The sequence below is a fragment of the Hordeum vulgare genome, chromosome 7H, assembly GCF_904849725.1.
Source record: "Hordeum vulgare subsp. vulgare chromosome 7H, MorexV3_pseudomolecules_assembly, whole genome shotgun sequence".
Lineage (NCBI taxonomy): Eukaryota > Viridiplantae > Streptophyta > Magnoliopsida > Poales > Poaceae > Hordeum > Hordeum vulgare.
This window is the reverse complement of record NC_058524.1, coordinates 452,434,648-452,451,196: the sequence shown is the minus strand read 5'-3', so window position 1 is coordinate 452,451,196 and position 16,549 is coordinate 452,434,648.

Below are 16,549 nucleotides of genomic sequence, written 5' to 3'. Positions count from 1 at the left end.
GGAACGGAAATGCCAAAAAGATTTTTTCTGAAACAGAAAAAAGATAGGGAAGCCTAAGAATCAGGGCAGGAGGTCACGAGGGACCCCACAAGCCCCTAGTCGCGGCCAGGGGGCCCTTGCCCCCCAGGCTTGTGGGCTCCCTGGGCTTCCTCTGCCCTAGGTTTTCCGCCTATAAATTACCTAAAATCCCAGAAAAAATCAAGTGATCATCGAAAGTACTTTTCCACCGCCACAAGCTTCTGTCTCCGTAAGATCCCATCTGGGGCACGTTCTGGTGCCGTGCCGGAGGGGGGATTCGGATACGGAGGGATTCTTCATCAACACCCTGATCTCTCCGATGATGCGTGAGTAGTTCACCATAGACCTACGGGTCCATAGCTAGTAGCTAGATGGCTTCTTCTCTCCCTTGGATCTTCAATACAAAGTTCTCCATGATCTTCATGGAGATCTATCTGATGTAATCTTCTTTTGCGGTGTGTTTGTCGAGATCCGATGAATTGTGGATTTATGATCAGATTATCTATGAATCTTATTTGAGTTTCTTCTGACCTCTCTTATTCATGATTTCATATCCTTGTAATTCTCTTCGAGTTATGGGTTTTGTTTGGCCAACTTGATCTATGATTCTTGCAATGGGAGAAGTGCTTGGTTTTGGGTTCATACCGTGCGGTGACCTCACCTAGTGACAGAAGGGGTAGCGAGGCACGCATCGTGTTGTTGCCATCAAGGGTAAAAAGATGGGGTTTTCATCATTGGTTTGAGATTATCCCTCTACATCATGTCATCTTGCTTAAAGCGTTACTCTGTTCGTCATGAACTCGATACACTAGATGCATGCTGGATAGCGGTCGATGTGTGGAGTAATAGTAGTAGATGCAGAAAGTATCGGTCTAGTTGTCTCGGTCATGATGCCTATATGTATGATCATTGCCTTAGATATCGTCATGACTTTGCGCGGTTCTATCAATTGCTCGACAGTAATTTGTTCACCCACCGTACTATTTGCTATTTTGAGAGAAGCCTCTAGTGAACACTATGGCCCCCGGGTCTACTCCACACAATATTTTCACCCTTACACTTTTACTTTGTTGCACTTTCCGCCTTCAGATCTCACTTTGCAATCAATCTTGAAGGGATTGAAAACCCCTTTATAGCGTTGGGTGCAGGCTCTTTTGTGTTTGTGCAGGTACTCTGGACTTGACGAGATTCTCCTACTGGATTCATACCTTGGTTCTCAAACTGAGAGAAATACTTACTGCTCCTGTGCTGCATCACCCATTCCTCTTCAAGGGAAAAACCAACGCAAGCAAGTCTCCGTCAACGTGTCAATTTCTTGCGCTGTTGTTTGAGAAGTAGCACGCCACCCTCAAGGCCTTGTGCCACTCCCGGGTGGATTGCCCCCCTCCCGGTAAATACCCGGAACCCATTGGTCACTCCCGGCACGATGCCGGTAATGCCCGAAAACCTTCAGGTAACCAAATGAGACAAACCTATATATCAATCTTCGTCTCCGGACCATTCCGGAAACCACCGTGACGTCCGTGATCTCATCCGGGACTCCGAACAACATTCAGTAACCACGCATATAACTCAACTATACTAAAACATCGCCGAACCTTAAGTGTGCAGACCCTGCGGGTTCGAGAACTATGTAAACATGACCCGAGGTAATCCTCAGTCAATATACAATAGCAGGACCTGGATGCCCATATTGGATCCTACATATTCTTCGAAGATCTTATCGGTTGAACCTCAGTGTCAAGGATTTATATAACCCCGTATGGCATTCCCTTTGTCCTTCGGTATGTTATTTGCACGAGATTCGATCGTCGGTATCCGCATACCTATTTCAATCTCGTTACCAACAAGTCTCTTTTCTCGTTCCGTAATACAAGATCCTATGACTTACACTTAGTCACATTGCTTGCAAGGCTCGTGTGTGATGTTGTATTACCGAGAGGGCCTCGAGATACCTCTCCGTCACACGGAGTGACAAATCCCAGTCTTGATCCGTACTAACTCAACGAAAAGCTTCAGAGATACCTGTAGAGCACATTTTTAATCACCCAGTTACGTTGCGACGTTTGATGCACACAAGGTATTCGTCCGGTGCCAGTGAGTTATATGATCTCAAGGTCATAGGAACAAATACTTCACACACAGAAAACAATAGAAATAAAACGACACGGTCAATATGCTACATTCATAGTTTGGGTCTTGTCCATCACATGATTCTCCTAATGAAGTGATCCCGCTATCAAGTGACAACACTTGCCTATGGCCAGGAAACCTTGACCATCTTTGATCGACGAACTAGTCAACTAGAGGCTCACTAGGGACAATGTGTTGTCTATGTATCCACACATGTATTTGAGTTTCCAATCAATACAATTCTAGCATGGATAATAAATGATTATTATGAACAAGGAAATATAATAATAACTAATTTATTATTGCCTCTAGGGCATATTTCCAACAATGATGTGCTACAAAACGAGTAAAGAGACTTACCGGTAACGAGATTGAATAAGGTATAGGTATACCGACGATCGAATCTCGGGCAAGTTCTATACCGACAGACAAATGGAATTGTATAATGGATTGATTGAATCCTTGACATCGTGGTTCATCCGATGAGATCATCGTGGAACATGTGGGAGCCACCATGGGTATCCAGATCCCGCTGATGGTTATTGGCCGGAGATTATCGCGGTCATGTCTGCATGCCTCCCGAACCCGTAGGGTCTACACACTTAAAGTTTGATGATGCTAGGGTTATAGGGAATTGTTATACGAGATTACCAAAGGTTGTTCTGAGTCCCGGATGAGATCCCGGACGTCACGAGGAGCTCCGGAATGGTCCGGAGGTAAGGATTGATATATATAGGATGGATGGGTTTGGACGCCTGATGACCCACAAGTATAGGGGATCAATCGTAGTCCTTTCGATAAGTAAGAGTGTCGAACCCAACGAGGAGTAGAAGGATCTGACAAGTGGTTTTCAGCAAGGAAATATCTGCAAGCACTGAAATTATCGGTAACAAGTGATTGTGTGGTGAGATGATTCGTAGCAAGCGACAAGTAACAAAAGTAGCAACGGTACAGCAAAGTGGGTCAATCCCTTTTGTAGCAAGGGAGAAGCCTGGACAAAGTCTTATAGGAGGAAAAACGCTCCCGAGGACACACGGGAATTTCTGCCATGCTAGTTTTCATCATGTTCATATGATTCGCGTTCGTTACTTTGATAGTTTGATATGTGGGTGGACCAGCGCTTGGGTACTGCCCTTACTTGGACAAGCATCCCACTTATGATTAACCCCTCTCGCAAGCATCCGCAACTACGAAAGAAGAATTAAGACAAAGTCTAACCATAGCATTAAACTAGTGGATCCAAATCAACCCCTTACAAAGCAACGCATAAACTAGGGTTTAAGCTTCTGTCACTCTAGCAACCCATCATCTACTTACTACTTCCCAATGCCTTCCTCTAGGCCCAAATAATGGTGAAGTGTTATGTAGTCGACGTTCACATAACACCACTAGAGGAAAAACAACATACAACACATCAAAATATCAAACGAATACCAAATTCACATGACTGCTATTAGCATGACTTATCACATGTCCCCAGGAACAAAAGTAACTACTCACAAAGCATAATCATATTCAGGACCAGAGAGGTAATGAGTAGCATCAAGGATCTGAACATAAACTCTTCCACCAAGTAATCCAACTAGCATCAACTACAAAGAGTAATTAACACTACTAGCAACCTTACAAGTACCAATCGGAGTCGGGAGACGGAGATTGGTTACACGAGATGAACTAGGGTTTGGGGATGAGATGGTGCTGATGAAGATTTTGATGGTGATGAGTCCCCTCCGTTGAGAGGAGTTTTGGTGATGACGATGGCGACGATTTCCCCCTCCAGGAGGGAAGTTTCCCCGGCAGGATCGTCCTGCCAGAGCTCTAGATTGGTTATGCTCAAGTTCCGCCTCGTGGCGGCGGCAAATCCTCGAAAAAGCCTCCTCTTGATTATTTTTCCCGGACGTAACCCTTCATATAGCAGAAGAGGGGGGCCAGAGGACCAGCTGGGTGCCCACAAGCCCCCTAGGCGCGGCCAGGGGGTGTCCACGCCTAGCAGGCTTGTTGCCACCTGCTGGCGCCCCTCTGGCACTTCTTCGGCCCAGTATTTTTTATAAATCCGGAAAAAAAGTCCTTGTTGATTTTTACGGCGTTTGGAGTAGCGCAGAATAGGTATCTTAAACTTGCTCCAATTTCAGTCCAGAATTCCAGCTGCCGGCATTCTCCCTCTTCAAGTAAACCTTGCAAAATAATTGAGAAAAGGTATAAGTATTGTACCGTGAAGTGAAATAACATCCGAAAAAGCGATAAATATCAACATGAAAGCATGATGCAAAATGGACGTATCAACTCCCCCAAGTTTAGACCTCGCTTGTCCTCAAGCGAAAGCCTAGCTCAATAAATATGACCACATGTTTAGGGAGAGAGGTGTCGACAAAACAAGATACAAACATGCATGCATCATGATCATCATCAGAACAGCAATACCAACATATAATCTCTCATGCTAAAGTGACAATTCCTTCACATAGTAAAGTATGGATCAAGAACCTTACCGACAAGTAACAACCGATAGCCTTTAGTCACTGAAGCAATTGCAATTTATATCAACATCAGAAACAGTCAAATAAGAGCTTGTAAAGCAAATCCACATACTCAATCATCTTTTCATTCTCTACAATTGCTACAACTCACGTGGTAGTCATGAGATCAAATTTTCAGCTGAAACAGAGAAAGATAGGGGCTTATAGTTTTGCCTCCCAACTGCTTACCTTAAGGGTAATGTCAACAATAATAACTCATGAATGCTTACCTCCAAGTTGACATATGAATATAGATCTTTCCTTAGCATATGACGTTAGCCAAGATAAAGGCGAAACAAGGAATTGGTGAAGATCACCATGACTCTTTCAAGGGCAAAAAGTAAAGGTACAAGATAGGCCCTTCGCAGAGGGAAGCAGAGGTTGTCATGTGCTTTTGAGGTTTGATGCGTGTCCTCTTAGTGCGGAGGAATGTCACTTTATATTGCCTCCTGTGATAAAGAACTTTATTATGCAGTCTGTCGCTTTTATGTCTTCCTCATCACAGGTTCGTACAAAACTTATTTTCCACAAACTAATAGATCATACATATTAGGGAGCAATTTTTATTGCTTGCACCGATGACAACTTACTTGAGGGATCATATTCAATCCATAGGTAGGTATGGTGGACTCTCATGGCAGAACTGGGTTGAAGGTTTATGGATGCACAAGTAGTATCTCTACTTGGTGCGGGAGTTTTGGCTAATAAGAGGTGGAAGCAATCGTCACATGCTAAGGGATCTCTAATCATATAACATTGTTCGGAACCAAGCAAACATAATTCATTATGTTGTCTTCCTTGTCGAACATCTACTCCTAGGCATGCAATAGTTTAGTGAGTATTCACAATCATAGATGGTGTCAAAGATGATATATTTATATGTGAACCTCTCCTTCCTTGTCACTTCCTATTAATTGCAACAATGACCAAGGTTTACGTTTGTCTACCCTCAACAAGTTTCAATCAACATTCTTTTTATATGTGATGCCATCACTTCCCATAAGATCATTACATGATCTTTCATGCTTTTGTTCTTTTTTAAATCTATTGATCATGTAATGAGGCAAAGCCCTTCAACTAAGACACTTTTTATTATATGGCTCACGAGCTCGAATACATCGGGGGTTGACACAAAGCAAAACTCAAGACTAAAACACTAAGACTTTTAAACTACTGGGGAAAAAGAAAACTGAAAAGGAACAAACTCCCCCAAGCTTGGCACAAGCCAAGGGGATTGCCCATACCCATGCTCAGTTGTCTTCCTTTGGAGGTGATGGTGGTGGAGTTGTTGCGACATGGGTTTGATCCTCTGTCTTCCAAGGCATAGATGCTCCATCATGGAAACATGAACGAGTCTCCGGAATCCTCAAATCTGCAGCCAATCGTATTGATTTAAATCTATACTCATAGTCACAGTTTTGGTTCTGCAGGTCATAGATCTGGGCCTAGAGGTGATCAATCCTGTCATAGAGCCTGGAGAGGTGCTTCCCAATGTCATTGGCATCGATCCTGTGCTTGCTAGTGAACTCCGTGATCATCATGTGGTTGGCGTTGAGTCCACGCTCCACCATCCCTTGGCACTTGAAGACCCGTTGCTCCATTGCTCCGAGCCTCGCCTCCACGCTTCCGGTATTCTTGGGCCCCTCAACATCACGGATGCGCAACATCCCCTCACGCATCTCGATAGATTGAGGGTGTTGCAGCACTCCCGTGAGGTAGGGATTGATGACCTTCTCGAAGATCTTGTCCTTCGGAGCTTTTGGGGACGTCATAGCGATCTAGATCTGCAACACAAACAGACTAGAAACGAAAACAGAGGAAATCTGCGTCATACAAGGGTCAGACCATTCAGGAGAATATATATTGATTTTTTTCAGACCAGATGGAGTACTCTGCACGGCAACGGAGTGCGGGAGGCACATGAGGTGGCCACAAGCCCCCCACGTGCGGCCAGGGGGTGGGCACGCGCCTGGTAGGCTTGTCGCCTCCTCGTGCGCTTTCCGTACTACTTCCAATTTTTCTATTTTTTTCAAATATTCCAAAACGGAGAAAAATTCCTACTGGAGAAGTTTTGGAATCTGTTTTCTAACCGAATCACATAACTCTTGTTTTCGAAGTCTGAAACAGGCTGATAAATATCCCTTAGGTATTCTTCCGGAGTTATGGTATTGATGATATTGCTTTCAACATTTATGGGAGTACCTGAGATATAATGCTTGATTCTCTGCCCATTTACCACTCTCGGACAATTACCTTCCGTGTTGTTGATCTTGATAGCATCGGAACGATATACTTCCTCGACAATATAGGGACCTTGCCATTTAGAGAGAAGCTTGCCTGCAAAAAATCTTAAACGAGAATTATATAGCAAGACATAATCACCTACATTGAACTCACGCTTTTGTATCCTCTTATCATGCCACCTCTTAACGTTTTATTTGAACAACTTGGCATTCTCATATGCCTGAGTTCTCCATTCATCAAGCGAGCTAATATCAAATAACCTCTTCTCACCGGCAAGTTTGAAATGAAAGTTGAGCTCTTTGATTGCCCAATAAGCTTTATGCTCTAGCTCAAGAGGTAAATGACATGCTTTACCGTACACCATTTTGTACAGAGACATGCCCATGGGATTCTTATAGGCAGTTCTATAAGCCCACAGTGCATCATCGAGCTTCTTAGACCAATTCTGTCTAGACCTGTTGACAGTCTTTTGCAGAATTAGTTTAATCTCTCTATTGCTTAGCTCTACTTGACCACTAGACTGAGGGTGATAGGGAGACGCAATTCTAAGGTTGACATCGTACTTAGCAAGCGTTTTACGGAAAGCACCATGAATGAAATGTGAACCACCGTCGATCATCAGATATCTAGGGACTCCAAACCTAGGGAAAATAACTTCTTTAAGCATCCTGGTAGAAGTGTTATGATCAACACTACTAGTGGGGATAGCTTCTACCCACTTAGTGACGTAATCAACAGCAACTAGGATGTGAGTATACCCGTTGGATTCTGGAAAAGGTCCCATATAATCCAAGCCCCAAACATCAAATGGTTCAATAACAAGTGAATAGTTCATAGGCATTTCCTGACGTTTACCAATATTACCTACTCTTTGACATTCGTCACAAGACAAGACAAACTTACGGGCATCCTTGAAGAGAGTGGGCCAATAGAAACCTGATTGCAATACCTTGTGTGCAGTTCTATCTCCCGCATGGTGTCCTCCGTAGGGCTCGGAGTGACACTTCTGTAGGATCTGTCCCTGTTCATGTTCAGGTACACAACGTCTAATAACACCATCTACTCCTTCCTTATAAAGGTGAGGATCATCCCAGAAGTAATGTCTCAAGTCAAAGAAGAATTTCTTCTTTTGCTAGTATGTGAAACTAGGTGGTATATATTTGGCAACAATATATTTTGCATAATCAGCATACCATGGTGCACTACGGGAAGTATTGATGACATTCAATTGCTCATCGGGAAAGCTATCATCAATAGGTTGTGGGTCATCAAGAACATTCTCCAACCTAGACAAGTTATCTGCTATGGGGTTATCAGCACCCTTCCTGTCGACAACGTGCAAATCAAACTCTTGTAGCAAGAGAACCCATCTGATAAGTCTAGGTTTAGCTTCTTTCTTCTCCATGAGGTACTTAATAGCAGCATGATCAGTGTGAATAGTGACTTTGGAATCAACTATGTAAGACCTAAACTTTTCACATGCAAACACGACTGCTAAAAATTCCTTCTCCGTAGTAGCATAGTTTCTTTTGGCACTATCTAGAGTTTTACTAGCATAGTGAATAACATTCAACTTCTTATCAACTCTTTGCCCTAGGACAGCACCAACAGCATAATCACTAGCATCACACATGATTTCAAAAGGTAAGTTCCAATCAGGTGGTTGAACAATAGGTGCGGTTATCAAAGCCCTCTTAAGTATTTCGAAAGCTTCCTCACAATCATCGTCAAAGACAAAAGGAATATCCTTTTGCAAGAGCTTGGTAAGAGGCCTAGAAATCTTAGAGAAGTCTTTAATGAACCTTCTATAGAAACCAGCATGACCAAGGAAACTTCTTATTCCTTTGATATCTGTGGGGTATGGCATTTTCTCGATCGCATCAACCTTAGCCTTATCGACTTCAATACCTCTTTCAGAAATTTTATGTCCTAAGACGATGCCTTCATTAACCATAAAGTGGCACTTCTCCCAATTCAAGACAAGATTGGTGTCTTTACATATCTCCAAGACTCGATCAAGGTTGTTGAGGCAATCATCAAAGGAAGACCCGTAAAGGGAAAAGTCATCCATGAAAACCTTGACAATCTTTTCACAAAAGTCAGAGAATATAGCCATCATGCATCTTTGAAAGGTAGCAGGTGCATTACATAAGCCAAAAGGCATACGTCTATAGGCAAAGGTACCGAAAGGACAGGTGAAAGTGGTTTTCTCCTAATCAGATTGTGCAACTGGTATTTGGGAGAAACTAGAATAACCGTCTAGAAAGCAGAAGTGTGTGTGTTTAGACAGTCTTTTAGCATTTGGTCGATAAAAGGCAAAGGGTAATGATCTTTCCTAGTGGCTTTATTCAATTTCCTAAAATCGATCACCATCCTATAGCTAGTAATAATCCTTTGTGGGATCAATTCATCCTTATCATTAGGGACAACGGTAATGCCTCCCTTCTTAGGGACGCAATGCATCGGACTCACCCAATCACTAAGAGCATCAGGATAGATGATACCCACTTCCAAGAGCTTTAGTATTTCTTTTCTTACTACTTCTTTCATCTTAGGATTTAATCTCCTTTGATGATCAGAACAGGTTTGAAATCAGGATCAGTTTTAATCTTGTGCTTGCATAGAGTGGGACTAATGCCCTTAAGATCATCAAGAGTATATCCAACAGCAGCACGGTGCTTTCTCAGAGTTTTTAGTAACTTCTTTTCTTCATGCTCTGAGAGGCTAGCACTAATAATAACATGATATATCTCTTTTTCATCAAGATAAGCATACTTAAGAGTATCAGGCAATTGTTTAAGCTCGAACACAGGATCACCCTTTGGTGGGGGTGGATCCCCAAGCAGTTCAACAGGCAAGTTATTCTTAAGGATAGGATATTGTTCTAAGACAACTCTATCTATCTCATCCCTTTCATCCATATGCATATCATTTTCATGCTCAAGCAAGTATTGCTCTAAGGGATCAGTAGGAGGCACGCAATAGAAGCTAAGGCAATAGTTTCATCCTTACTAGGCAACTCTTTTTCATGATGTTGTCTACCAAACTTGGAGAAATTGAACTCACGTGACACACCTTCAAAGCCAACAGTGACAGTTTGCTTCTCATAGTCAATATGAGCATTGACGCTATTGAGGAAGGGTCTGCCAAATATGATGGGACAAAAGCTATCTTGGGTGGTAGCAAGAACGAGGAAATCAACAGAATACTTCGTTTTACCACACAAGACTTCAACATCCCTAACAATTCCCACACGACAAATAGTATCTCTATTGGCAAGCTGAATAGTGACATCAATAGGTTCTATCTCAACAGGTGCAATCTCGTCTTTGATTTCATCATATAAGGATTGAGGTATTGCACTAACACTATCACCCACGTCACATAAACCATGATAACAATGATCTCCTACCTTAACAGAAACAACAGGTGTGCCAACAACAGGCCTATGTTTGTCTCTAGCGTGAGGTTTAGCAATTCTAGCAGCACCTTCACAGAAGTGAATATTATGTCCCTCAACATCGTTGGACAAAAGATCTTTGATAATAGCAATGCTAGGTTCAACTCTAATTTTCTCAGGGGGTGTAGGTGTTCTAATGTAGCCTCTACGTATCACAGTTGAAGCTTTAGAATGATCCTTTATCCTAACAGGGAAAGATGGTTTCTCAATGGAAGAACTGGGAACAATAGGATCATTATAGGCAATGACTTTCTCTTCAACTGGATTGGGTTTAACTACATTGACTTCTAAAGGAGGATGATATTTAAACCACTTCAATATGACCAGCAAATGATTCACACAATGAAGCTACTATCTCAGAGTCAAGTCCATACTTAGCGCTAAAATCACTAAAGGTATTTGTTTCAACAAAGGATTTAACGCAATCAAACTTGAAATTCATACCTGACTCCTTACCTTCTTCAAGATCCCAATCTTCAGAGTTGCGTTTAATTATCTCCAATAAATTCCATTTGAAGTCAATATCTCTCTTCATAAAAGAACCGGCACAAGAAGTGTCAAGCATGGTGCGGTCATCATGAGAAAGCCGAGCATAGAAGTTCTCAATGATAATTTCTCTCGAGAGCTCATGGTTGGGGCATGAATATAACATTGACTTAAGCCTCCCCCAAGCTTGGGCGATGCTTTCTCTGTCAGGAGGCCAAAAATTATAAATATAATTCCGATCACGATGTACTAAATGCATAGGATAAAACTTTTGATGAAATTCCAATTTCAACCGATTGTAGTTCCATGATCCAGTATCATCACATAGCCTATACCATGTCAACGCCTTATCCTTCAAAGATAAAGGAAAGACCTTCTTCTTGACTTCATCCTCGGGCAAACCTGCAAGCTTAAATAAATCACAAACTTCATCTACATAGATTAGATGCAAGTCTGGATGTGATGTTCCATCTCCTGTCAAAGGATTAGCCAGCAGTTTCTCAAGCATACCCGAAGGAAATTCAAAGCAAATATTTTCAGTAGGTGCAGCAGGTTGAGGAGAAACTATTTGTGCTTCCGTTCGAGGTGAAGATACCCCGAACAAGCCCCTCAAAGGATTAGTATCCATAGTGACAAGTGACAATAAATTTCAGCACACTATATGAATGTTCCCTTACCCAGTTCCACTTACCAAAGGCGCTTCACTCCCCGGCAACGGCGCCAGAAAAGAGTCTTGATGACCCACAAGTATAGGGGATTAATCGTAGTCCTTTCTATAAGTAAGTGTGTCGAACCCAACGAGGAGCAGAAGGATCTAAAAAGTGGTTTTCAGCAAGGAAATATCTGCAAGCACTGAAATTATCGATAACAAGTGATTGTGTGGTGAGATGATTCGTAGCAAGCGACAAGTAACAAAAGTAGCAACGGTGCAGAAAAGTGGCACAATCCCTTTTGTAGAAAGGGACAAGCCTGGTCAAAGTCTTATAGGAGGAAAACGCTCTCGAGGACACACGGGGATTTCTGTCATGCTAGTTTTCTTCATGTTCATATGATCCGCGTTCGTTACTTTGATAGTTTGATATGTGGGTGGACCGGCGCTTGGGTACTTCCCTTACTTGGAAAAGCATCCCACTTGTGATTAACCCCTCTCGCAAGCATCCGCAACTACAAAAGAAGGATTAAGACAAAGTGTAACCATAGCATTAAACTAGTGGATCCAAATCAGCCCCTTACGAAGCAACACATAAACTAGGGTTTAAGATTCTGTCACTCTAGCAACCCATCATCTACTTACTACTTCCCAATGCCTTACTCTAGGCCCAAATAATGGTGAAGTGTTATGTAGTCGACGTTCACATAACACCACTACAGGAAAAACAACATACAACACATCAAAATATCGAACGAATACCAAATTCACATGACTACTATTAGCATGACTTATCCCATGTCCTGAGGAACAAAAGTAACTACTCACAAAGCATAATCATATTCATGACCAGAGAGGTAATGAGTAGCATCAAGGATCTGAACATAAACTCTTCCACCAAGTAATCCAACTAGCATCAACTACAAAGAGTAATTAACACTACTAGCAACCTTACAAGTACCAATCGGAGTCGGGAGACGGAGATTGGTTACAAGAGATGAACTAGGGTTTGGAGATGAGATGGTGCTGATGAAGATGTTCATGGTGATGAGTCCCCTCCGATGAGAGGAGGGTTGGTGATGACGATGGCGACGATTTCCCCCTCCGGGAGGGAAGTTTCCCCGGCAGGATCGTCCTGCCGGAGCTCAAGATTGGTTCTGCTCAAGTTCCGCCTCGTGGCCACGGCGAATCCTCGAAAAAGCCTCCTCTTGATTTTTTTCCCGGACGAAACCCTTCATATAGTAGAAGAGGGGGGCCAGAGGGCAAGCTGGATGCCCACAAGCCCCCTAGGCGCGACCAGGGGGTGGTCGCGTCTAGCAGGCTTGTGGCCACCTGCTGGCGCCCCTCTGGCACTTCTTCGGCCCAGTATTTTTTATAAATCCGGAAAAAATCCTCGTTGATTTTTACGGCGTTTGGAGTACCGCAGAATGGGTATCTCAAACTTGCTCCAATTTCAGACCAGAATTCCAGCTGCCAGCATTCTCACTCTTCAAGTAAACCTTGCAAAATAAGAGAGAAAAGGCATAAGTATTGTACCGTGAAGTGAAATAACAGCCCAAAAAGCGATAAATACCAACATGAAAGCATGATGCAAAATGGACGTATCAACGTCACAAATGTTTCGGGCACCATCGGCAAAGTGACGGGACCACCGGAAGGGTTCCGGAGGCCCACCGGGAGGGGCCACAAGCCCCGGAAGGCTACATGGGCCAAGTGCGGGAGGTAACCAACCCCTAGGTGGTCTGGTGCGCCCCCCACACTCAGCCAAGGCGCACCAGAGAGGGAGAGAGGGGAAACCCTAGGCGCTGGTGGGCCTAAGGGGTGCGCCACCCCCTCTCCTCCCTGGTCGCCCCCCCCCCCCCCCACTCCCATCTAGGGCTGCTGCCCCCCTCAAGGGGAAACCCTAAAGGGGGCGCCACCCCTCCCTTCCCCCTATATATAGTGGAGGTTTTGGCCTTTTGAGAGACGTTTTTTCCATATCTCTCGGCGCAACCCTGTCTCTCTTCTTCCTCCTCTCCCACGGTGCTTGGCGAAGCCCTGTCGGGAGACCTCGTCTCTCCATCGACACCACGCCGTCATGCTGCCGGAGATCTTCCCCAACCTCTCCCTCCTCCTTGCTGGATCAAGGTGCGGGAGACGTCACCTGGCTTTACGTGTGTTGAACGCGGAGGTGCCGTGGTTCGGCACTAGATCGGAATCACACCGCAATCTGAATCGCCGCGAGTACGACTCCATCAACCGCGTTCTAGCAACTCTTCCGCTCAGCGATCTTCAAAGGTATGAAGATCCACTCTCCCCTCTCTCGTTGCTGGTCTCTCCATAGGAATATCTGAATATGGTGTAGAAAATTTTGAATTTATGCTACGTTACCCAACAGTGGCATCCGAGCCAGGTTTTCTATGCGTAGATTCTATGCACGAGTAGAAAACAAAAGGTTGTGGGCGCTGATTTGTCAATTGCTTGCCGCTTCTAGTCTTATTCTTTTCCGACGGTATTGTGGGATGAAGCAGCCCGGACCGGCATTACACGTACGCTTACGTGAGACAGGTTCCACCGGCCGACATGCACACCGTGCATAAGAGGTGGCTAGCGGGTGTCTGTCTCTCTCACTCTAGTCGGATTGGATTTGATGAAAAGGGTCCTTATGAAGGGTAAATAGCTTTGGCATATCATCGTTGTGGCTGTCACATAGGTAAGAAGGCGTTCTTGCTAGAAACCCAAATCAGCCACGTAAAACTAGCAACAACAATTAGAGGACGTCTAACTTGTTTTTGCAGGGTTTGACATGTGATGTGATATGGCCAAAGTTGTGATGTTACATGTGTGATGTATGAGATGATCATGTTATTGTAATAGGATTCACGACTTGCATGTCGTTGAGTATGACAACCGGCAGGAGCCATAGGAGTTGTCTTAATTTATTGTTTGAGATGCAACGCCATGTGTTTACTACTTTTACTTCTTTGCTAACGGTTAGCCATAGTAGTAGTAGTAGTAGTAGTAGTAGTAGTAGTAGTTGGCGTGACGACTTCACAGAGACACGATGATGGAGATCATGGTGTCACGCCGGTGGCAATGATGATCATGCGATGCCCAAAGATGGAGATCGAAAGAGCAAAGATGATAATGGCCATATCATGTCACTATAAGATTGCATGTGATGTTTATCATGTTTTTCATCTTATTGCTTAGAACGACGGTAGCATAATAAGATGATCCCTCATAAAATTTCGAGAACGTATTCCCCTAAGTGTGCACCGTTGCAAAGGATCGTTGTCTCGAAGCACCACGTGATGATCGTGTGTGATAGATTCTAACGTTCGCACACAACGGGTGTAAGCCAGATTTACACAAGCGAAACACTTAGGTTGACTCGACGAGCTTAGCATTTACAGATGTGAACTTGAATACAAGAGACCGAAAGGTCAAACATGAGTCGTATGGTTGAATACAATCAGCATGAAGTTGCTCACCATGACGACTAGTCCGTCTCACGTGATGATCGGACACGAGTTAGTCGACATGGATCATGTATCACTTAGATGACTAGAGGGATGTCGATTTAAGTGGGAGTTCATACTTAATTTGATTAAATGAACTTAATTGTCATGAACTTAGTCTAAAAGTTGTCTTTATAAATATTGTAGATGGCCAACGTCAACCTCAATTTCAACGCATTCCTAGAGAAAAACAAGCTGAAAGATGATGGTAGCAACTATGCGGACTGGGTCCGCAACTTGAAGCTCATCCTCGAAGCAGCTAAAAAGGCTTATGTCCTTGATGCGCCGCTAGGTGACCCTCCTACTCCCGCAGCAGCCCAGGACATTCTGAACGTCTAGCAAACGCGGAGTGATGACTACTCTCTGGTTAGGTGTGGCACGTTATACAGTTTGGAAACGGGGCTCCAAATGCGTTTTGAGCAACACGGTGCATATGAGATGTTCCAAGAGCTGAAACTAGTTTTTCAAGCACATGCCCGTGTCGAGAGATATGAAGTCTCCGACAAATTCTTTAGCTGTAAGATGGAGGAGAACAGTTCTGTCAGTGAGCATATACTCAAAATGTCTGGGTTGCACGGTCGTCTGACTTCACTTGGAGTCGAACTTCCGGATGACGCTATAATTGACAGAATCCTCCGGTCTCTCCCACCAAGATACAAGGGTTTTGTGCTGAACTACAACATGCAAGGGATGGAAAAGATAATTCCCGAGTTGTACTCGATGCTGAAATCTGCATAAGTAGAAATCAAGAAAGAGCATCAAGTGTTGGTGGTCAATAAGACCACCAGTTTTAAGAAGGGCAAGGGTAAGAAGAACTTCAAGAAAGACGGCAAAGCCATTGCCGTGCCCGGTAAGCCAGATACCGGGAAGAAGAAAAAGAATGGACCCAAGCCTGAGACTGAGTGCTTCTATTGTAAGGGAGAAGGTCACTCGAAGCGGAACTGCCCCCAAGTACTTAGCGGACAAGAAGGCCGACAACGTTAAAGGTATATATGATATATATGTTATTGATGTGTACCTTACCAGCGCTCATAGTAGCTCCTGGGTATTTGGTACCGGTGTTGTTGCTCACATTTGCAACTCAAAGCAGGAACTGCGGAATAAGAGAAGACTGGCCAAGGACGAGGTGACGATGCGCGTCGGGAATGGCTCCAAGGTCGATGTGATCGCCGTCGGCACGCTGCCTCTACATATACCTTCGGGATTAGTTTTAAACCTTAATAATTGTTATTTAGTACCAGCTTTGAGCATGAATATTGTATCAGGGTCTTGCTTAATGTGAGATGGCTACTCATTTAAGTCAGAGAATAATGATTGTTCTATTTATATGAGTGATATGTTTTATGGTCATGCTCTGCTGGTGAATGGTTTATTCTTGATGAATCTCGATCGTGATGTTACACATATTCATAGTGTGAGTACCAAAAGATGTAAAGTTGATAATGATAGTCCCACATACTTGTGGCACTGCCGCCTTGGTCATATCGGTGTTAAGCGCATGAAGAAGCTCCATATTGATGGACTATTAGAGTCCCTTGACTTT